Genomic DNA, 25,442 nt, shown 5'->3' with positions numbered 1-25,442 from the left:
GGCTGTACGCCCCCAGGAATGTCCTTAAACTCTCTGAGCTTCCATTTCCATGGTGTAGATACTAGTTTTTCCATTACAAAGTTCTTGTTCAGACAATGATTCTGAAGAGCCCTGGCCCAGCATGTGCCGGGCCTTGGGTTCAATCCACTGCACTGAAGAAAAGAAAATAATAACAAAGACAATAATCCCATGTTAAAAGTTCTCAGACTTGTGTGATAAATCTTACTAATATACTATATTAGAGATCTTCTTCTAACATTTTACCTGCTTCTGAGAGCACGATTTTTAAAAGAGAAAAACTTTAAGGTCTACAAAAATTTTCCCAAACTTCCCAAAAAAGCAATTTGCAATTAATGGTACTGATGATTCTTACAACCTATGCCTTTAAAGAATATTTAGCTTTTTTTCTCAGCCCAATCTATAGAAATGCTTAGTACAAAACTTGGTGCATAAATATTCAGTGAACACTTTTCAAATGCTATGTAAATTGTCTTTCTAAAATATAAATACATGTGAGAGGAAAAATCAAGGACTCAAAGGAATTGCTGTCTTTGTGTTCTCAACAATGAGCTCCTATCAAGAAGGATAATGAGGTTTTATATTTGCATAGCACCTGCTTAAGCAGACTCAGGCTGAGAAGGAAATGTACCTTCCACCAAGGGCCTGGGTTTCAGGGTGCTAGGAACAAATTGGAGAAGAACTGTGGAAATTGGCCTTTAATGTAGCTGAATTAGCTTCATGGTCCATTTCTTTAACTATGCTGCTTATAACATTTGTTGTGGTAACTTATAACAAATAAAGTGCACATCAAAAATGTGTTCGTTTTTTGTTTGTTTGTGTGTTTGTTTCTTACTGCAGACTACAAATGTCAACAGATGCATTTCTTCTCTGATTATTTTAGAAAAAAATATTGCAATTATTCCCAGAATATATTTAGAATTTTAGCAATTATGAATTGTTGGGATTTTTTTAAAGTGCAATATGTGCGAAAGATTTAGAATTGGTTATTCTTTGAAAATATCCTGTCCAAAATATAATCACAAAAGCCATGTGGTTTCAGCAGAATTTTGTAGCAATTTTGGGAAAAGCAAAACAGACAAAAACCATTATCTATTTAATGCAAACACATTTCCTTGCCTTTCTACTCAAGTGGGCAGTTTTCTTCAGCATTACTGTAGTTTCAAATAAGTAAATACTACAATTGTGAGAAGTCCTATCATTTATGAGGAGCCAAATTTTTATTATTCAAAATAGTAATATTTTAACCTTCTGTAATGGAGGTGATAGCTTGTATCTGGTAGACAACTTATTTTTGGGTTTCTCAAAATTCTTTGTAAAAATGTGTGTACTTATATAATTCATTTAGATAAGCTTAACTTTATTAATCAAGACTAGTTTTAAGATCAAAATGCTTATCATTTATTCTCATCTTTAAAACAACATCAACCACAAATTCGAAACACACTGAAATTGGAACTTATAGTGTTTCATTATCAGGTTGATTCCTGATAGCTGTGAAAATTTGGAGAAGTCGTATCAACTTTTTGTTTTGATTTTCCTCCCAATTTTTAAAATGAGCAAAAGAATGTTTACCTTTAAAAATCAAAATAAAAATCAAAAAAGATTATACAAGGGGAAGTTACTTAATATGAAAGTTTTTTTTTCCCATCACTGAATTCTCCAGGAGTTTTAAAATATACAGATGCATATATGTATGTGTTTGTGTGTATCATTATAGGGTAACCTACTGGAATTGGACTGGAACTAATTATTTTAATGTCATTTTAAGCCATTTTGCAAGTACCACTTAGAAATTCACCGTCATTTATTTAATGAAAAATTATGCCATAGACTAACAAGGGGTCATTCATACTAAGCCAAAAACTTAACCTCCATCCTGTATCAATCAGGAAGCTGAGCTGGGCTTAAGTATCTATTGCAGCAGAATAGCTATTGCTAGTTATTAGAGGCCTAGAGGATTACACACAGATTGCAGCCCATGTGTTTTAAGAGACAGTTGGACCTTTATTCTGACACTGAGTGAGACCCAGGAGTTTGTGCTTTAAATGAGTTTTTCAAATGACTTGTTATGGATGACTAATGTATCTTATATTGAGAATCACTCAAATATGTCATAGATAATTCTCAATTAAACATAAGGTGTCAATAACAAATGCAGTGACATTCATTTGAAGTGAAAAAGAATTCTTGACTTAATAGATCAATATTTATTAAGTCACCATTCTGGGACAGGCAGTCTGCCAAGTATAATCAAAGATGAAGGGATACCTAAGGATCTGGGCCAACCTTATTCTAGCTGGAAACACAAGACAGTAAACACAGCTCACTAGATAATGTTTTTCATTATCAATTATAAAGTTGTCACAATCTAATGTCATTTTGCTCTGGATTAATATCATGTGTTAATACAAGTTTTATTTGGACCAAGAAGGTAAATAGAAGTGCCTGGGCTGTAGCTCAAAGGTAGAGTGCTTGCCTAGCCAGCATTAAGACTTGGGATCCACTGTCAGCACTGCATTAAAAAAAGGAGAAGAAAAATAGAAGGAATGTGGCATAGCTCTCAAACCAGAGGAGGGACACTTTCTCATATATCTCCATCATAAAACATTCTCTCTTTCTAAAAGAAATTTCTTTACTGTGAAATGCGGAATGTGGAAACTCAATCAACTTAATTGATGAGTATAACCCTGATATCTTGCTCATACACCCAAAGAATTGTGTTTGGACATGTGCTTTTTAGATGAAATTTCTTCAGCTCTTCTCTTGTCCTGCAGTGTCTGGAGGTTAAATGTTTTGGAGCACTCTTTTCAGCATTCCATATGGAGACAGCTTGACACCATTTGTTGCTGAGACAACAAAGTTCAATTAATTGATCACTATTCTGCCAGAACTAGTTATCACACACTCATATCACCTATATCACCAACATCATCACCACCACCATCACAGTCACCATCATCACCATCACCATGACCACTACCATCATCATTACCATCACCACCACCACCACCATCATCATTACCACCACCACTACCACCACCATCATCACCATCACCACCACCACTACCACCACCATCATCACCATCACCACCACCAACCACCATCATCATCACCACCACCACTACCACCACCATCATCACCATCACTACCACCACCATCACTATCACCACCACCATCATCATCACCACCACCACTACCACCACCATTATCACCATCACCACCACCATCATCATCACCGCCACCACTACCACCACCACCATCATCATTATTTATCATCAACACCTTAATCATGATCACCATTGTTATCATCATCTTTCCTGTGAGGAGGAAGATATTAGATGTTTCAGTTAGTTGACTGAGATTAGGTAGACTGTTAGTGTTTTAAAAAAAGCACTTGAGTCCCAGTGTTTGAGCTCTAAATTCTGTGCCTTTGGTTGCATAGGCAGAAGACTGGGTGTAGAATGGGACATCATTTGGCCTCCATAAAAATTTTAATCAGGCTAACTCCAGCCACAAATTTTCCTCATAATTGTACATTCAATAAAAATACTAATGCAGTGTATTAAGAATTATAAAATTAGGTTTTAAGGTTCTGATTAAATTTCATGAGAGCAAAAAGCAATGCAGATAACATTATCATAACAACATCTTATTAGATTGAATTTAAAAATTCTGATTGAAGGAGGTCTAGCAGATGAGACATTAGGAAAGAAAATATTTCTCCCAGTCTTAAGGCTTTGTAGCTATGTTTATAAGATTTGATGTGCTTCAAATAAACTCATAGCTACAACTCAAAAACTGTCTTTAGCTCCTTACCATCTAGATTAACAAACTCTCTAAAAATACTGTTTACTATGGATAAGAAGGTAAGTTGATCTAAAAAAATCTTAGTATTTAAGAACTTTATAGTTCAAAAAAAGCTAAAGTCATTCTGGAACCCATATTCATTCATTCAGGACTTTTATGCCACCTGAACTCTTTGAGATGCTGAATATAAAACACGAGAAACACACTCCTTTCTATCAGTTTATATTTTCTATCTGAATGAATAGATCACTAATAAGATCACAATAATCCACTGATAAGTCAGTCTTAAGTGTTGCAATATTATCAAGGTCTCAAATTCAGTATAGCATTTAAAATCCTAGATTCTGAAATTCACTAAGATAAAATTTGAGGTATTATCACCTGCCAGCTGTACTACTTTACAAAATTGAGTATACCTCTCTTTATCTCATTAAACTTATTTGTAAAACATGGACTTGAGAAATATATGCTTTGTACCAACTTAAAAAACCTGATAACTCTATAAAAGAAAGACCAGTTGAATAGGGATGGAGAACAGGGGAGGGAGGAGGAGAGGGAAAAAGGAAGCCCTGGGGACTTAAAATGGGCAAATTACATCTCATGCATGTCTGCTTATGTCAAAATGATCTCCACTGTGATGTATAACTATAGTGCACACATAAAAACATTTTTGTAAAAAAGAAATACCTGTTTTGATGGTACTATTGAAGAGCTGAATAATATAAATAATATAACGAAGTTCTTTAAAATAGCACCCAGAACATGGTTGTATCATAAACAAGTTTACTTTACAGATATAAGCCTTTTCTAAAAATCTTCAGAGCAGCTAATAGGTTAGTAGTCTTAAAGTTGAATGGAAATTTAGGAAGGCAGTAAAACAACAATGTCTTCTTAAAATATGGAAATACTCAGGGAAAGCAAGAATAACCTTGGAGTATAGGAGAAGCTTTGTGAGGTACGTGAAAAGGCATGAAAAAGGTTCAAAGGAGGAGGTCTGCAAAGCTGAGTTTACACTTTGGAAATTTCATAACTTCCAACAGGGAATCCGCCTGCCTTTATATCAGCCACAAAGCAAGCAATGACAGAAGCACACCTACCATCTAGGGCCTTTCAAATCAACCCAATGCATCTCTACTGACAAATGTCGTGTCTTCCCAATGTTTTAAGAAATTGTTGTGGTTGCAATATGGAGGATAGGTTGGAAGAGGAGATAAATTTAGAATCTGCTGGAATTGCCGGATAAAACTTATTAAAGCCTGAAACAGGTTAGTGAACAGAAGCACAGAGGGGACTGAGGACAGATGTGAGAGATACATTGGACAGAAATCAAATAAGATTGTTGTTACTTATTGAAGATGAAAGAGAGAGAGAGAGAGAGAGAGAGAGAGAGAGAGAGAGAGAGAGAGAGAGAGAGAGAAAGATGTTTCCTGAACTGTAGGCTGGCTATAGTACCCATGACAACACCAATACAATAAACGAGTGGAGTCTGAAAGGTATAGTTTTAGAATATTGGTGTAAGTTCCTTTGAAACTGAAGCACTTTTACATTTTGAAGTGTTTCATAATGTTAGGTTTTACAAATACGATTGTATTTATTACGCAGCCATTCTTATGTAAAGTTAATATTCCAGCAACATCATGACTGTTAATTCTGTTGTCACTCTGCTGTCTGTTATGTTAGATTGCCACTCTGGTGAGGGAGACCCACAAGACTCCACTTATCCACCTGCATTCATTTACTTACATTTGGCTATGCCAGATGGATAAGATGACCCTGAGACCCGGTGGCAGTGAAGAGATTGAGGTTTGCTGGTGACTGAGCTGGCTCCTTTGAATAATGCCATCTATTGCCTCAATGACTCTGAGTGGTAGTAGATATAAATGCCAGATGTATCTCTGGGATGTTGTGAGTTTTAAGCCCATTTTTAAATGTGTTAGTGCCAGTAGCTGGTGTTTGTATAGTTGGTGAATTTGTATAGTAGGTGCTCCATTCTGGCAGTGTTCTCCCCAGAATACTAATGCTAAATGAAGTAAAAGACATTCTTGTCTTTGAGTTAGCTGCAAATGCTATCCTGTTTTATTTATTTACATGTTTTCTTTTTATGACAACTGTGTTGTGGATAAGACCAGTGCTAATTGATTCCTACATCCAATTGTCTACATAAATAATGTGCCCAAATAAATAATGGCACATTATTTATTTTATAAAACCCCCAAATAATGAGCATGTCAATTTTCTTTAAAAAATGATTGAGAAAAAATAAATGCATATAGAAGTAGTTTAAAAATAAAAGAAATCATAAATACAAACTATTTTATCAAATCTACAATTCCAATTCTCTAATCAGATATCCCAAAGAAAATTTCTGCATATGCAGAGATATAAAAACACAGAGAAATTATATGTTCTTGTGTGTATACATATTTTTGACACAAATGCACCTGTATTTTCTATGCTGTTCTGTTTGCTGACTTTTTTCCCACTGAGCAATCTATTATCTATTACTATAAATAACCACATCTGACTCTATTTGTATGGCTCTTTAATATTCTTTTTTATTAATGTTCCATAATTTTTGTGCAATCTTTTCAAGCACAACAACAATAAACAAGACTGGCTCTCAATCAGGAGCACATATGGACAACATCTGTCTGGGAACTGTCCATCTGGAACCAGGGAGGCTCCACCTTCTCCACGGGCTGCCTGCAAGGGTAGAGAGCACAGGTAGCACAGGTAGCAGAAGTGGGGGTGGGAATCTTTGACCAATGAGGCAAGAAACAGAAACTAAAAGAAAAAGAGACTTGTTTTCCAAATAGATAGAGGGAGATAGAAATAAAAGACTTCCTCTGAATCTATTTTAAGAAGCTAAACCAAATAGAAAATGGCCCAAAGACAATCATTTCCAATACTTAATATTTGGAAAGCCCTAATTCAGAAGAGGAATATAGCAGTAAATGAGAGAAATAATACAGATATTCATGAGTATCATATTTAAGTAGGAATTTTTAATTGCTTCTAATATCACTGAATTCCAGATTGTCCATTGTCCCACTTGCCAAAAATTATTTCTCCTAAGTTCTAAGACAAATCTCTATGTGTGTATTCATACATTTATCAAATGCCTAAATCATTTGTAGTCTCTTCTCCATTTAGAACAATCATTATCTTTATGAGTTTTAAATAATGTGTTCCTTTCCTCCAAATCAGAGGTTGTATTTTTGTTTGTATTTTCATTTTCAGATGCAATAATAGTACGTTGAACATGGGAAATAATCAATCAAACTCTACTTAGTTAAAAATTCAACTGACTGTCTACCTCAAAACAGTGGGTGTCCAAATAGCCAGAAAGGCCCTCAATTGTATTGTTATCAGGCCATAGAAAATGAGGTCATAGTCATTGTCACTGTCATGACAAAGCCATCAAAATGGGTGACATGACAAAGGATACTTATTACCCATTGGTTTTAACTTGGAAAATGAAAAAATGACTGAGTCTGGAATATTCTGTTTTGCAAGAAAAAAATATGATTAAAAATAGAGTATGAAAAAAAAGATAAAGAAGCCAAATTACACACAGGCTTCCACTGATTAAATCTTAGTGAATGAGAACATCAAAATAAATAATGATAGCTCTGGGTTGTAATCCATTGAAAACGTCATTTGGGCTACATACTTAATTTCGTGCAAAGAGCCAGAAGAGGGTTTGCATAGTCTCCAGGCAATGGGTGGCTGTGCCAGACAAACCCAGTATCACTTCTGCAGGAACAGAGAGGACATAGGAATCTGTGGTTTGAAGGTTGCATCCAAGAGTCCCTCTCTCACATCTGTGGGTTCCTCTTTCCAATGAGGGACCTTGCCTAGTGTAAAACACAGGATGAAGTTTCAAATTTGGTCCTGTAGAAAGTTGAATAAGGACGCCTTGCCACCAGCCAAACTATGTTCTTGTCCTGCTGTGCAGTCTCTACCTGCGATTGTGCCAGGTTATTCAAGTGTGTCTTACATCCAATAACAGTACCCTTACAAGACTCAGAAGAGAAGAAAGGAGAGATTAAGGCCATGAGAAGATGTAGGCAGACTTGAGCATCACCCACAAGTAAAGGAGGGCTACAGGACCAGGAGCTAGACCAGTAGGGAGCAGAATGTCTCTGGATGGAGCATGGCCCAGCTCTGCTAACTAATTAATTTTTTAAAAAAATTGGTTTCCAGAACTGTTGATCCACAGAATAAAGTGATGTATGAATCTGTATGAGAGAAATAAAATAATAAATCAAAAACTAAATAAGGAAATTACCAGGAAAAAATACAGGCCTGTTATTCTTACTAATATTAATAAAATCTTTTAGAAAAATTAGGTAGCATAGTTAATCAGGAGGAATTTAAATTTATCTCATGAATTCAAAGTCACTTCAACTAAAGTAAGTCTAACTATGTAGTTCAGTAAGAAATTTCATAAAAAAATAATACATGTTTATTCAAAAAGTTAAAAATAAAAGAATATGATACAAGTCAATATCTATTTTTGATTTTCAAAAGATCTTGAAATGGAATTTAACTTCTTGATAATTTTATTTATCTAAAAGTTAAATGAAAAATGCTTAAAAGTAAAATTTTATAAACATACATTTTGTGATAAAAAATAAAACTGCCCTTTCTCCTCTCTCTCTCTCTCTCTCTCTCTCTCTCTCTCTCTCTCTCTCTCTCTCTCTCTGTTATTTACATAATTCTAGTAGTCTATGATGAAGAAATAAGAAAGGAATGTTATGTATGTTGCATAAATAGGAGAAATGGCAAGGGTAAATTTTCATTTAGATTGGGTTTCTTGTTGCTTGCCTTCTCATTTGAGGTAGTCATTTAAATTGAGAAGTTACAATGCCCAGAACATGAAAGAGTGCCTGGCAATTTGTGGAAAGTGTTACTAAGAGTGTAAGAATCCTCTTACAAAGCTACTTAGTTTTTTATTTGAAAGGAGACTTAACATCTTGACTCCAAAATTTATTTGGAATAATATATTTCCTAAAATATAGTTATGTTGGTGCAGCAAAATAGACTTATAAGGAGTCAGGTCATGTAATACATACCTGTATGATGAAAGAATTGCACAAATCAGGGACAAAAAGAGAGTATCCTTTGAGAAATGGTTATAAAAATGTATACTACCATTGTGGTATTATTTTGTGCTACACAACCAATATTTCTGGTTCTGCATTGAGGCAAATAGCAGAATTACACTTTATTTCCCTCTTGGATATTATGACCACATAAATTGTCTCTCCAAGACACTCTTGTACCAGTTACTGGTCAGAGGTGCGCAGTCCGCGGAGAAAGCTGGCCCACCCCTGCACTCTCTGGAATCCAACTTTCCCTGAATCAATTAAAATGCAAGTGAAAGCAGGGGGGTTCCCCTAATTGAGGCATTGAGGGGTTTTCAAAATTGTACAAATTTTCTTTATCAGCCCTTCATTCAGATATTTTAAAATTTATCTCTGGATTTATCTAGGTAGTTGGAAAATTTTGAAGCTCATTGGTAGAGACCCTGTTGAAACACTTTTATTCATTTCCTTCAAGTTTTAAACATCAGCTTATACGATTGGATATTACTGCACTTAGCTGTATGAAATTTAAGTTTGTATTTGCCAGAAAGATGCTAGGAGACTAGGCTGTACCACAGTGAATGATGATTTCTTTGTGAGACTTCATAGCAAATGTCACACTCTCAGCTCATGAGTATATATGCTTCTCTTGAGAAACCAACTCATTTGTCCAACTGATTATGACTTCACATCTTTCTGTACTTCAGCTGGTAAAGTTCTTAGAGTTCTTGGGGGGGGGGGTATTAGATTACGTGCAGTAAACTACCGGCAATTCATTTCTACTACTTCAGTTTCATGTTAATTTTGATATATTTTAGCCTTATTTCTTAAGTTAACAAAAAATGCATGCATTTAGCTAATTTGTTTTAAATTTCTTTTGGAAAAGTTATGAATCTATATACAATTCTTGAATGAATACAATTATTGCATTGCAATTTTGTATGGATTTTTAATATGCAATAATAACTAGCAAGCCAGACAAATACTAAGGTCAGAATTTAATGAATCTGAAATTTTGCCAAAGGTTCTAAATAGATTTTATTTTTTATCACCTTTGTAATTTGGTATGTACATCATGACATATGTGTTGTGTCTTGGACCAACACAGTCTCATGTGCCCAGAGGTGAGACTTTGGGGAAATGACTAGATCGTGAAGGCTCTGGCCTCATCATCTATTGATGGCTGAATGGACTACTGGGAGGTGGTATTTAGTTGGAAGAATTATGTCACTGCAGGTGTGTTCTGGACCCTTTTTGAGTGCTTTTCTTCTCTGTTTCCTGGCTGTCATGAACTGCGATTTTCTCCACCACGCCCTTCCATCACATGTTCTGCCTCATTTCAGGCCCAAAGCAATGGAGGTGTCCATCAACTGAACCCTCTGAAACCATGAGCCAAAATAAATCTTTCTTCCTCTAAGTTGTTCCTATCAGGGTTTTGTTCACAACAATGAAAAGTTGACTATCACCATATATTTGGTTAACCTGTGTGCAGTTGCAATTTTTTAGGCCTAAAACAATAGCATAGCAATTGTCCATGATTCAACAAAGCCCTTTACAGAACATTTGGTGAAGAACATTTGATCGCATGCCCTATAGTTGTAACAGAAAATACCAAAGTAAACTTAAATAATTTTTTAAAAAATTAATTGGCCAATAAACTTAGTTTGCTCATTTAAAATTATTGGATTGGAAATATATAAAATTACAATTTATCAGTATTTGCAAAAGAAATAAAGTATGTAATTCCATTCTCCTGAGATACATAAATTTTAAAGGAAATGATCTGAAACATGCTAATGAGTTAAACATAACCCTCTTGGGGTTTGAGATGAAAAAGTCTATCAGCTTCATTCTTCAGATGCCAGTTTTTTTTTTTATTCAATAAACCTACTTAAAGTGCTGTAATTTTGTAGTTTTAATTAAAGACACAATTAAGCATAAGACTATTAAAATTTGTCCTTGCAAACCTTTCAAAGAGAGAAGAACTTCTTTCAAAAGATGGTGAGTTCATTATCATCAATATGACAAACAGTAATATTATGTTCTTGTTCTTTCAATTTTACACACAATTGAAAACAACAACAGTATTTCTTCCAACCTATTCCATTCTGCTTTTAGGTGATTTCTTTATGGTTGCTCTCCTGTTTGTCCCCCTTTCTGGAAGTTGGTGAAAAGCTTGATGATTTACAATGCCAACTTCCGGTTTGAATATGAGCATAAATACCCTAGAGGTTAATCTCCTCTTGTACAGTCTGGATGTTTGCAGAAGGGGCGTGCTGAGAAATGGCAGGATTAAGGAGGGTGCTGGGAAGAAGTTCCAACACATAAACAAAGGTGTGACTCAAGGGCCTGGTCCTGGGCCGTGAGAATCAGAAAAAAGGGATTGCTTTGAGTTCCCAATGATGTTCCAGATCTGAAGATCCCGAATAGAGCACAGTGAAGGAAACCTTTGGGAATCATGCTAATCATCAGTAGCACAATAGTGTCGTCCTCTGGGACAAATGCACAACAGGTAAGAGGAATGTCCTATACTTAAGGGAAGAGTATGTTCCACTCCAGAGGCGCTGAGCAGAGGCACAGTCCCAGACCCCTGAGCACCTCGGGGCTTCATTGAGTCACTGCCTTCGTATTCTCACTCACTGGTGATGAGCACCTGGCTTAGCCTCTCTGCTCTCGTGTCCATGTTTGTAACACAAGTGTGATGATAATGTCTTCTGTAGGTAGATGCTGTGAACTTTAAATACATGTCACTATAGCAACATAGTAAACAGTGAATAAATTTATAATTAGTTTTAATACTATGTACACTTAACCTTTAAAGTTTTCGGTTACAAAGAAAAAAAAAAAAAAAGAAAAAGACATTTTCCCCAGAAGGAGAGACTAGAAACATCATGTGTGCAATCAGAGGCCTTAAGACACTGAGGAAGTAGCAATCATGCTAAGCTATAAAAAGTAAGTAGAAAAGTCAGATATTTAATTCAATAATCAAAATAGATGTCTGTCTTTAGTGCATCAAGAGTCATTTTCTAAAAATTGTGAATTAGGTATTGGTAGCTGCTCATGAATTTTTAATTTAAATGGGATGAAGACCCTGAGTTTGTTTTTGAAGTCAGAAGCAAAAGAAGAAAAAATACAATCCAATGTATGAAAGTGCATAATCTTTTTATATTCTGAAAGTAGTTAAAGACCTGTGTTTGAAGCACAGATCTGCTATATTCTGTTGTAATGGTAGGGACCCCAAATAATTTATTTGATTCAAATCTCTAAGCTTAGTTCCCTCATCAGAAAAGAAAATTAAAAAATGGATAAGAATCATAAGAACTTACCTATTCAGATTGTTGTAGTAGTGAGCTTTAAATAAATATATGAATTCTTACAGTTCTAGAAATAGAATGAGCTCTTAGTGCTAATGTTTGCTTTCTTGATGACGATGATTATGATGATGATGACAATGACTATACCATGATAATGTAAGAGGATGTGTAAGGCTTGGCTGGGCCTCTGGAACATATTATTATTAAGAAACCTTCTTTTAATGGATTCTGTGAAAATAGGATTTTTTAAATGTGCTGCTTGATTCATTGCAGGTACATTAATTTAATTGAAAAAGAGCAGCAGCAATCATCTAGGAGCAAACAAATAGGTGAGAGAGGCAAACACATATACATCTGATATAAAGTATATGGTAGATCGTGATTAATTTTAATAAAAAATAGAATTGAATTGCCTCATAAGATGCGACAGAGCCAAGGTGAATCTCTAGAGATAAACACTCTCAACTTGGGTAGCAGTGAGTTATACATTTACGGGCAAAGAGGATTTCCCCGGGTAGTGACGGTCTTTGCCCCAAAGCAAGATCTTCACAAGTTTCAAATTGCATGCTCCTGATTTCTATAACCTGCCTTTCCTTATTCTAAATTGGATTGAAGATAAAATGCAGGATACACAGGTAATTCTTAACATCAGATAAGCACCAATAATTTTTAGTATAAGTATGGACCCAAATATTGCATGTGGCATGTACTAAAAATACAGTAAAAGTAAATTATATTTTAAACAATTTCTGGAAACCGATAAATGTGGCTAGTCATGCTATAGTTTTGCATTTAAATATGGAGAACCTAAGAAATTTTAGTATAGAGAGGAGAGAACAATGAATTAGAAATGCTATCAGAGGAGAAACTACTTCTCGTGGATATCTCTTAGGAAATCTCAGATCAATCACTTTCCCTCACTGGGTACCAGTGTCTGCATCTGATGAAAGTTAGGAGGTGGTCAAGAGGTAACACCCACAGCCCTCCACAGCTCTCCTATTCCAAGGATACACATATGATACTTGGAAGTTAGAGTTAATTATTTTTAACATATAACTGTAATATTCATGTTGATGTTGAACACAAGGCATTTATGACTTCTTATATTTTATCCAGAACTATGAAAACAAGCTCATTTTCAAATATGCAAACTGAAGTTCTGATATTAAGTGGTTTGGTCAGAAGTATAAGATGAATGAACCATGAAGTCAGGGCTTAATTTCTTTTCTTCAAAACCCCACAGCTTTTCTCACCTTTAACAGTCTCAGGCTTTCTTTGAGTTTTATTTTGGTATTGTAATTAATTAGTATACAATAATAAAGTAGGTAAAAGTAAAGCTAGATATTATATACTACTGAAAGAATGCTTGTTGGAATGTAATTATACCTGTTCACTAGAAGAGACACTAATGGAAAACATTTTCATCCTCTGCAATACCATTTATGTTATTCTGCTTTAAAAATAGGGTTTCAAGGTTTCCTAGGGAAGCAGATTGGTGCCAGAATTTCCAATAAAAGTTTGATTGTGTGATAAATGATCTGTTCACCTGCTGATATATAGTTTCCAATAAGTTTAAAAGCACATTTAGCCCTCATTCTGGTGTATACATCACCTAGATTTTATTTGAGGTTTTGCAAAAGTGCTGCCCAATCATTCTTTGTACTTAAGTTGAAGGGGAAAGCTGTAAGTTTCACTAAAGCATGACACCTTCGAGCATATATTCATAGTATATATTTTTTCCACATTTTTCCTTGAACACTTAACAGGTCAGTAGGCAAGATATTGTAGAGACTGAGTGCTTTAGTGCAATGTAAGTATTTTAGAAGCAGATTGATGTGTGTCCTTATAAACTGGAAATTAAGCAATGGCAAAACCAGCAAAGTGGCAGGATTTTGTATCCAATTCGAAGTTCTAAGATGTCCCGGAGGGTCCTGGTAGTACGTACTTAGGGACATGATTCAATATTCTGGTCATGAAGACCATAGATTTGGATGCATCCTGGAAAAAGCGAAATATATGAAGCTGATTTTGTTTTCAGCTGAAAAACCCTAAAACATGAAATATCTTCAGGAAGAAAAGGAAGTGCCTAGAAGCTGAAGAGAAACAGTTTTGCCTTCCCTCGATGTTCAGGGTCCTCTCTCCCTAGTAAGTAGCAGACACATGTGCAACTGTGACTGCTGGTTTGACTTGTGGCCAAGGGAGGATGGGAATTGCAGGGCATCAAGTGAGAAGATCCAGGGACAGCAGGTGCCACAGCACTGAGAAACCCAGTCAGACATTTTCCCAATTGTCTGGTGAAGTGATTGAGAAAGACATTTGGGTATTTCTTACATGCAACCAAAAAGCCACAGATCATGGCCCAAATGCTGTACCCTTCTGCTACTTGGTGTTGTATTGTCTGTGAACTGGTCATGTCCTTTATGTTTTATACAACTAAAATATAATAATAATAATAATAATAATAATAATAATAATAATAATAATAATAATATCAAATACAAATGTTGGTGCCCATAAATTCAGTTTACTTGAAGTCCAACCAGGCTCAATCCTTTGTATCCATTTAGAGTCTGAAAGCAGACCGTAGTGATTACAACAGAGACTACACGGCCCACAAACCACAATATTTCTATAAATCTTTCTGCAGGAAAAAAAAAAAGTTATCAATTCCTACATTCCACTTTGAATGAATGCTGTCCCATGATGATTGTAATTGTCAATGTAACATTTGTTTCACTTTTCTGTACTTCTGGTAATCTCAGGAGTGTTGGGATGGTGGATGAATGGGAGAGTGATGCTATGAAACTAAAGCCTGCAAGATTACTTTCATTTAGTTAAATAATGATTTAGTTATGTTATAGCCAAGAGGAGGAAAACTCCCTGCTTGGAGAATTGGGATAGCAGAGATTTTATCTTGGACGCCCCAGAGGGCTGCTTGATAGTTATATTCAGAGCTGGGTTAATGCTTACTCTGAATATATGTAATTGAGCCCAATCCCTGCATGAGCTAGGGGCAGGAGACAAGTCCTGCTTGCCAGGCCCTCTGGTGTTATGGCCACACTTTCCCCATCCTTGATAAAGCCCTCTAGACCCCACGTGGGATGATCCTCTCACATCAGTGGCAATTTGTGATCAACAGCTCCCTGACGTCACTGACACATTCCACCCTAAGTATGTAGTGAGAGATCCATCAGGATCATTTGCTCCAGTCTGAAGTCATGTAGGAGGACTGACTTTTGTTTACATATTATTTATTTGGGAGTGAATTCAGTGAGGCTATCTGAAGCATAGCACTTATAGCACTTCACAATTCTTGAAGGTTCATAATGTGTTTTATTTTATTCTTATGTTTCTGACCATCATGACCACTCTTTGCTTGTCAACAGCTTTAAGAGATGAATATTGCAATTCCATAATCATAATAAGGAAATTGATTGACAACTATGAGGGCCATAACACCAGTGACGGTTGTGGTCTGCAATCGACCCACTCCTCTGATTGCAGTCTGCAATCGACCCACTCCTCTGACTCTAGGACTCCACCTCCAGTAGCCTGATTACATTGACTTTTCTGGCACAATCTAGATTTAAGCTATCCACTTTGACAGGAGATATGTGAGGGAAAAATCAAAGAGAAACCAAGACTTGGGAGCTACATATGGATAGATTTAAGCTATCCACTTTGACAGGAGATATGTGAGGGAAAAATCAAAGAGAAACCAAGACTTGGGAGCTACATATGGATGGGTTCCTGGGGCGTCTTTCCCCTTCTGCCTCCCTCTACTCCCCTGACTTGTTTTGGGGGAGGTGATGGAGAAGTCCAGAGGGATCAGTCATAACTCCAGCCAGAAGCAGCATGCACTGGTGGTTGGACTTGGACATAGCTTGATTACTGACACCAATGTCGGTGTCCTACCTAAACAAGGGAGAAAATGGTCACTTAGGGCAAATGATGGCCACAATTCCACTCTGAACTCTTGTTTCGGCCACAGAATGGGCCTAAGAGGGTCATCACTCATCCTTTCCCTGGCCTTGTCATGAAAACAAATAAGTCATCCATCCTCAATTCCCACGAAGTTGCAGAACCTCCCTCTCCATCTGAAGGCACATTTCTGCTTGGAGAGAAAAGGGGAAACCTTGCAATGTTTTGCAAACTGACATCCTGTGAGTCCCTTGTCCCTTCTTGGTACAGATTCCAACAAATTGCTTCAAACACTACAAATGTAATCTAAGTGTGACACTTTGGCTCCCCACAGAATTTGAGTGTCTCGTCTTAATAGACTTACACTCATTCTGCCACCTAGTGATGCTGCATAAATGCACAAATAATGGATTATTTCTGCTCTGCATGAGCGGCTGGGTTTTATTTTTATGGATGTTGGGCACAGTGATTTCCCTGTCGATGCCAGGCTGAGATCGCTTTCTTCCACTGTCCTTTTGCATAGCTCTGTTCCGTACTTCCTGCAGAATCCATTGAATTTTCCTTGGGAGTATTCTTTACTCTCTTGCCAGGACCCCCTTCCTTTATTAGCGTATTTATGCCTAAATACATTTGGTTTAGTTGAGTTTTGTCTCATATATTGCTCTTTTACATCTTCACTTGAGGTTTATTTACATACCACACATCCCACCGCATTCAAGTTATAGCTAATTGTTAATGAATTTCTACGACAAGGGTCACCACATCCCAGTCTCAGGACAAGTCCTATTTCTTCATGCCCTTTATTCAATTTTTACTCCAAACATGTGGACCCTGAAAACCACTAGTAAGCTTTCTGATTTATAGTTGTGAATTTCAAAACAAATGTGAAAATGAAATTTTACACAAGGTGATCTCTTGTGTCTGATTTCTTTCATTTTTCTTGATGCTTGCAAGTTTTATCCCCGCTGCTCTGTGTACATGAGTACAATAGTTCATTTCTTGTATTATTCCTCTATTGATGAGCAGTATCACATTCTATGGCTTAAAAGCATTTTGTGAAACCAGTTTGGGTTTGGCTAGTATGGATAATATAGAGAGTAGCTTACAAGCCCTTGTGTGGACGTAGGTTTCCATTTCTATTTAGGTAAATGGCTAGTAGTATAATAGCCACGATGCATCATAAGGTGCTGTGCACTTTAAGGAATTGCCAAGTTGTTTTCCAAAGTGGTTGTGACATTTCAAAAGTATTACCAGAAATACATGAGAATTCTCTGAAATCTTTAGAATTCAATTAGGCATGTACAACATGATGATGCAGTTTTAATATTCAGTTACTTAGTAACTAATGACATTGAGCATCTTCTTATGCACTTAACAGTTTCTATTCTTCGGTGGGGCATCTGTTTAAATTGCTCGTCCATTTGATAATATTTATTTATCTTCTCGTTGTTAGGTCGTAACACAATTTTAAAGATTTCTAGATATAAGTTCATTATAATATATGGTTTCTAAATACATTCTTTGATTTCATGACTTCCTTTTGAATTTTCTATTAGTCTTTTAAAGAGAAAAAGCTTTTAATTTTAATGACATCAGTTTATCAATTACCACTTTAAAAAGTTGTTCCTTCAAATTTCCACAGAAGAATTTTTGTCTACCCAAAGTTACAAAAGTTTTCCCTGTTTCTTTTTCTTTTTAAAATATTTAATTTATTTTATTTTTTAAATACATGACAGTGGAATGCATTACAATTCTTATTACACATATAGAACACAATTTTTCATATATCTTTGTATATAAAATATAGGAACATTGTTAATTACCTATACTTTGTTTATTTATAGGCCTATAACTAATTTTTTATGTATGTCGTCAAGAGTCAGCATTCAGTATTTTACACATACATATCCAATCATTTCAATGCTTTGTTGAAAAAACCTGTCTTTTCGGTTGAATTGCTTTCCTACCTTTCTTAAAGGTCATTATATATATATATATATATATATATATATATATATTTATATATATATTTGGGTTTATTTTCAAATTCTATTATGCTCCATTGATATCAGTATCCATGTTAATGCCAATAATAGACTCATTTATCATAAAATAGTAGTCTTGAAGTTAGGGGATAGTCTACAATTTTTTTCTTTGCCTTGACTGTTTTAAACCATTTTCACTTTACTTATTTATTTTGGCACTGGGTATTTAACCCAGGGGCAATTTACCACTGAGGCATATTTCCAGTGGTTTTTATTTATTTATTCATTTAGTTAGTTATTTTGTTTCTTTTGAGGCAGGGTCTCGCTAAGTTGCTTAGTGCCTTGCCAAGTTGCTGAGGCTGGTCTTGAACTTACAACACTCTTGCCTCAGCCTCCTGAGTCACTGGGATTGTAGGTGTGTGCTACTATGCCCAGCCATTTCAATTTCTTTGTAAATTTTAGAATGTACTTATCAATTTCCCCAAAAAGACCTTCTAGAACTTCAATAGAGATTAACTATTGAATATAAACATTAATCTGGGCAGAATTGCCATTTAATGATGGTATGCTATCCAATCCAAGCACATAGCAAATTAATTGTTTTAGCCATGATTTGTAGTTGTGGTTTCTAATATTTTATTTTTTTGACAATACGTGAAAGTTTTTGAACTTCAGTTGTGGATTTCCGAATTTGCTGGTTACATGTATAGAGAAGGAAAATGAATTTTGTATAATATGTATATTTTTTGACACCTTCAGAAATTTATGTATGAGTTGTAATCATTTTTGTAGATTTGGTAGGGTTGACCTTTTTGTGCATAGTAATGTTGTTTGTAAATACAGCAGTTTACTCCCTCTGTACCAGTTTGTATCTTGATTACTTGCTCTGGATTCCTTGCATTGTCTGGCCCCTCCAGTTCTACATTGAACAGAAGTTATAGAAGTGGGGATTTTTGCTTTCTTCATATTCTTAAGTAAAAAACAATTATTTCGAATAGAGATTTTCCACAGGTATCTTTTGTCAATTTGAGGAACATGCTTTCTTTACTCTGCCTAGAGTTACCATGTATTATTTTTTTCCCCTGTAACATAAAGATATGGCTTTCCTCTTTATTTTACTACATAGTGATATTTATAGGACTTTAGATTTTATTGCTGGGACAAACTTTTTTCTTGTGGTACATTATTCTTTATTTTTCCTTTTTAACTGATGCACAAAAAAATTGTACAGATTTTGGGTTTTCATGCAATGTTTTGATACAGTTATACATTGTATAATGCTCAAATCAGTGCAATCATATTTAGCTCCTCCAAGAGTTATCATTTCTTTGCTATGACAACACACCCAAACCTCTCTGGAATGTAAAATACATTATTGTTAAGAGTAGGCATCCTATTCTGTGATAGAATTGGCCTTATTTTTCCTCATCACTTGTAACTCTATACCTGATGACCTGATGACAACTTCCCATCCAACCATCCATCGATCTCTGGTTACCAATACTTGACTCTTTCCTTCTGTGTGGTGATGAGAGTTCTACATTGTTGGCATGATGTTGAGCCTGACATCCCATATAATCCTTTTCCTTTCTTTACTATGTCCAGTGAGGTACTTTTTTTTAATTCCTGATATTAGTCACCTGCCTCTTATCTCCTTCTGATATTTGGTCTAGCAAACACAGAAGGGAAATTGTCCAACTTCTCCATTCTTACATTAACCAAACTTAGTTTCCTACAATGCAGATGTTCCTTAATTTATAATGATGTTAGTTCATGGCAAACCCTTATAAATTATAATGCTGCAAGTCAAAATTGCATGTGTTCACCTAACCCATCGCACATCACCGTTCACAGAGTGCATGTCGTGTGGGCTGTTTATGGTCATTGTCACGTGGCTCATGCAGCCAGTGGTCCTCTGCCTGGGTCCAACATCACCAGAGTGTTTTCTGGTGCTTATTACTAGCTCAGGAAAAGATCAAAATTCAAAACAAAGAGTATGTGGTTTCTAACTGAATGCATATTGCTTTCACACCAAGGTGAAGTTAAAAAAAAAATCACTAAATTCTAAGTCAGGGACTGCCGCAGTCCGGCTGCAACAAAAATAACCGGGGCGTGACAAACAACTTGTGTAGATTGACACAGCAGGAGTGGGAGCCCTTTATTGTAGGACAGGAGCGGTATTTATACATTCCACACAGCTTATCTTAATTAACATAAACTAGATACAGCAGTCAACCAATAAGGAATCTCCACACTTAATGGCTCACTGGTGTTACTTCACAAACCACTCCCTCTGGCAAAATGCCAGGCGTCATCCTGACTTGTTTACAGACTCTAACATTTCCCCCTTTTGTTTAATTTAAATAATGACCATAGTGGTTTTTACACAAACACCACAAACAATCTGCTACAAGCAGAAGGGGAGGATACAAAATACCACAATACCAAGCCAATTGATGGCTCCATGCAAGAAGCCCTTGGAAAAATTATACCAGCAATGACACCGATAACAAAGACACAGAGTTACAATTTGTTGTAGATTACAATTTGTTGTCTCAGTCCAGGTAAAGCAGTGTCTCAGTAGATTAACTCACAGTCCAGGTAAGTTCTGCAGGCAGCTAGCTTAAATCACAGTCCAGGTAAGTTCTGCAGGCAGCTAGCTTGATCCGAAGGCTCCTCTGGTTCTCGGCAACACTGGAAATTCTTCCACCCTCATCCTCACCGGCACTGGGATGAAGGCAGGAACTCCGGATGGCTAAAGAAAATCCTGTAGTATTCCAGCAGGTGCTAAGAAAACAACCTTCTGAACAATTTAGTACATTATCTCAAGTTTTTTTTACATTTAAAATAAGCTTTAATAGTGCTCATTACTCATTAGCTTCCAGGTGTGGGAGAACCATTGTAGCTTAGTTATTTGCATTGAAAATGACCAAACATCAGGGACCCAGGTAGCGTCTTTTGCTGGCTGTAGCATCCTGGGCAGCCCCAGATGGCCCTGGGGAGTGTCCCGGCTCAAACTACTTCGGAGCACGGGGACCAAGAGCCCATGAGACTGTGCCTCCAGGTCAGGTCTAGATTTGGGCTCGCAGCAGTAGAAGAGCTGGCTGCCGCTTGGAAAGTCCTTGCTGCGCCATGATCAGCTTGCGCACGTGGCAGCCGCCGCAACAATTCATGCACCCTCTGGCAACAAAAAGTATTCAGTAATAGCCTTTTGCTGCAACTTTTTTCCTGATAATCCTTCCTCTTCTGAACTTCCTCTTTCTTTCTGACTAGAGTTCCTGGGCTTCTGTCAACACATGCCCTAACTGCTCTTGGTTCCACTGGGGTGCCTCTTTCCTTAGTAATTTACTTAACACCCCTTCCATATTTTAGTCACAAAGACAGTACAATACAGAGACAAAACAAGACACAAACATACTGTATCAATCTTCTCCATTTTCTCAAAATGGCCATTTTTCCTTTCACCCTATCTGTCTAGGAATGAGCAGATTTGCTCCCGTCCTATCTATGGACGGGCAGCTTTTTTTTTTCCATCAATTACCCCCAAGTGTCCTGGGGCTCCCAGTATGAGCCACCATCTGTTGTAGTCCAGCTTCAGCAAAATAACCGGGGGTGGGGACGGGTGGGGTGGGGGTGACGAGGAACTTGTGTACGTTGATACAGCAGGACTGGGAGCCCTTTATTGTAGGACAACAGAGGTATTTATACATTCCACACAGCTTATCTAAGTAACATAAACTAGATACAGCAGTCAACCAATAAGGAATCTCCACACTTAATGGCTCGCTGGCGCTACTTCACACACCACTCCCTCTGCAAAATGCCAGGTGCCATCCAGACTTGTTTACAGACTCTAACAAGGGACCATCTGTATCCCTTAAATGTAACATTTTAAATACATATTAGCTTTGTCTACTAATTTCATTATCAGTGTAGGAGGAGAACTGGAGGAAGTCAGTGAAGCTCTGGATGTTCTTTCGTAGGAGAGAATCCCTGAGGGACACATGCTGCCTGAGGTATCACTCCACTGGAACTCCTCCCTGGGACACCCTGGAGGGTTGAGCTGGCATTGATGGTCCACCAAGAAGTACTGAAGGCTCTGGCTCTGGAGCTGCTCCGTTGTGTGTCTTTCTTACCAAGGCAGAGATAACTCTTTTATCTCTCCCTTCCCCCCAAACTCTGTTCTCAATTTGTTGATTTTAGCCGGGGTCTGAGTTTCAGCTGACTGCAGAGGCCCGTGGAGTGCTCAGAGAGACACCACTTTTCTCAGCCTGACCACACGCCTCACTTAACAGCCACGCTTTATCCAAAGAAGTACAGTTCACTACTTCAAGTTAATTTCTTTGAGCCAAAGTCATTTGCTCTGAACTCTCTTTCCCTCTACCTCTTGGGTTGTCAGGGAAGCCACATACTAAGGCCAGAACCACTCCCAAGTCAGGCCTGGTCCTGGGTGACCTCATAGAGCCGGATCTTTCTCTCCTAATCTAGACTGCTACATGACACAAACATAGCCTCATAGCTTGTTGAGCTGTTTTGTTTCATGACAACTTGAAACAGCCACAGGGTCAATACTTTTATGAATAACCTCACCCTACACACATTCGGACAAACCCCTAAAATATATACAACAAACATTGCAATAGAGTTACAATAGGAATTGAAGAGTTGTAATAGGAAGTGTGGATTTTCTATTTCTGTCTTCCAAAGCATGTGAATGTTAAGATTCTTACATACAACAGTAAGTTAACAATAGCAGCTGTCAGATGATTTAAGACCTTGAGTTAAACAACCCAAGGGGAACTATGCTCATAGAATAAACCGAATGGCATCTCTGGAGTTGTATAATATAGTAGACCTGATTAGTGTCTCACCTGGTCATCAGGGAAACTGCTGTGTCAGGGGAAGAGAGATCACAAGGTGTCCCACAGACATGGGTAGTACAGAACACAGCAAGCCAGGTGGCTTTTATGATTGTGGTCTGAAACTCAAATTGCAGAGATTCTTTTGTTTCTATTGTTTACCCTTAACAATAAATAAGTTGCTGCTCTTCACTTCTGAAGAAGTCCAACATACAGTAAAGTGACAATAAAAACAACAACAATAAAAAAGAACTTTAAAAATCATATACTTTAAAAACTGTTTTAATTATATGAGTTCTTAATGTGTTAAACCAGCGGGATTCATAATTATCTAATGAAAAAAAATAAGACTTTATTTACAAGGCAATTATTTTAAATTTGATTTTCTGTTATCATTGCTCAACAGATTCATAAACTAGATACCTTAGCATGTAAATTTGTTGTGAATTACAAGATGATTTAGGGCATTTTTATGATGGAAAGAAATATAAATAAATTTATAATTATCATATTGAGGTTATAGAAGTTGGATTTAAAGTGGGCTATGAGAGTAAAGAAAATGTTTAAAATTTTCTTCATTCAGTCATGGAAAGGTTACCAAGAGATGCAATAGTTGAGAAAGATGATAAAAAGATGACAATTTCCAATTAAGGAGCATGGAGAGATGAGCATTCTAAGTAGAAGCAGCGAAGTGAATAGTAGCAAAATGTGCAAATATATATATATATATATATATATATATATATATATATATATCCAAAAAATAGTAAAAGTTCTTTGTTAGGGTCTGTAAACAAGTCAAGATAGCGCCTGGCATTTTGCCAGAGGGAGTGGTTTATGAAGTAACGCCAGCAAGCCATTAAGTATGGAGATTCCTTATTGGTCAACTGCTGTATCTAGTTTATGTTAATTAAGATAAGCTGTGTGGAATGTATAAATACTCCTCCTGTCCTACAATAAATGGCTCCCACTCCTGCTGTATCAATCTACACAAGTTGCTCGTCACTCCCCCGGTTATTTTGCTGCAGCCGGACTGCGGCAGTTTTTAGTAAAACAAGTTCTATATGGAAAGGCAATGTAGTCTAATCACAGTCAGCACAGGTTAGGGAACTAATTGCATGCTTTTTCTTTGTTTCTTTTTTTTGCATATAGGATTTGTTTATTTTTATTTTAACTCTAAATATTTATGAGATACAATGTGATTAATCAAAACATTCATACAATGTCTAATGATCATATCTGTGTAGTTAGTGTTTCCATCTTCTTTAACATATTCAAAAAATTTGTTATTATATATCAACAATTGTACATGTTGTACATGTCTGTGAGGTACAATGTGACATTTCAATATATATACAAGTGTGTACTGACCAAATCAGGGTAATTGAGGTTTCCATCTTCTTATCATGACTTTGTGTCTGGAGTCTTATGCCTCTTTCTTCTAGTTATTAATAAATTATATAAGAGGTTATTATGAAAAGCAGTCACCCTGCCATGCTGTACAGCACTGGAACTTATCACTCTTGTGTTTTCAGCTTCATCCCCTAATATTTGCATGATCTTGGGCAGATTATTAAATCCTTAATGTATTCATGTTTTGCATTCCTCAAAACAATAATCTGTATTGCACAGGGTTTGTGAGAAATAAATTAACAAATATATTTAAAGCACATCAAACAGTACCGAGCCTTTCCCTAATAAGAATTGTTACACTGAAATCCAGCCAGACAGTGTTTTTAAATCCTGCTGTTACTAAAGTAAACAAACCTAGCTAAGAAGCCACTAAGATAGTACCATCTTAAGTAAAAGGAACATTTCTAATTTTGTGAGAGAGACCTTCCCATTGTCTTCCTTTCTCCACTGACTCAACCTGTCACACTTACACATGAACACCTCACTGTGACATGGACAGCCTGTGGCCATGATACTGCACTTTTATTTACCATGTAGTTTCTATTTGTCAGACTCTAGGTTCCAAGAACTTTCACCAAGGGGTTTCTAGGTTCCCATTTCCAGGTGTGAAGATGCACACAGATATGCACACACATCAGGAAGGTGCCCCGTGCGAGGTGTCATGTGTTATGTTTCAACTCAATCAACTTGCTGTTGATGCAGTCTGTTTCAGTGAGCTTTTTCTTTACGTTTTCACGTATTTGAGTCACAGTTAAGTTACAAGCACTAGACTTTCAGAAATGATGCGCTTTCAGATTTGGTCAGTTGCATTATAAACTGTGGACTGTGCTTTGAGAGACAGACTACTAAGGAGCCAAGGGAAGAGCAGCGTAGGGATGTTGGTACTCAGTTGTAGGAAGAAAGAATAATCACTACAAACTGCAGGCAGAGGAAGGCTTTCCACAGGTAATCAGCTCTTGAAGGATGAAGAATAATTAATGAAGTAGATCAAAGAGGGTTGATTAGAAGATGGAGGTGCACTGCAAGCAAACC

The sequence above is a fragment of the Ictidomys tridecemlineatus genome, chromosome 12 (genome assembly GCF_052094955.1).
Source record: "Ictidomys tridecemlineatus isolate mIctTri1 chromosome 12, mIctTri1.hap1, whole genome shotgun sequence".
NCBI classification, from domain to species: Eukaryota; Metazoa; Chordata; class Mammalia; order Rodentia; family Sciuridae; genus Ictidomys; species Ictidomys tridecemlineatus.
The sequence above is the reverse complement of the archived record's forward strand: the minus strand, read 5'-3'. Positions refer to the sequence as shown.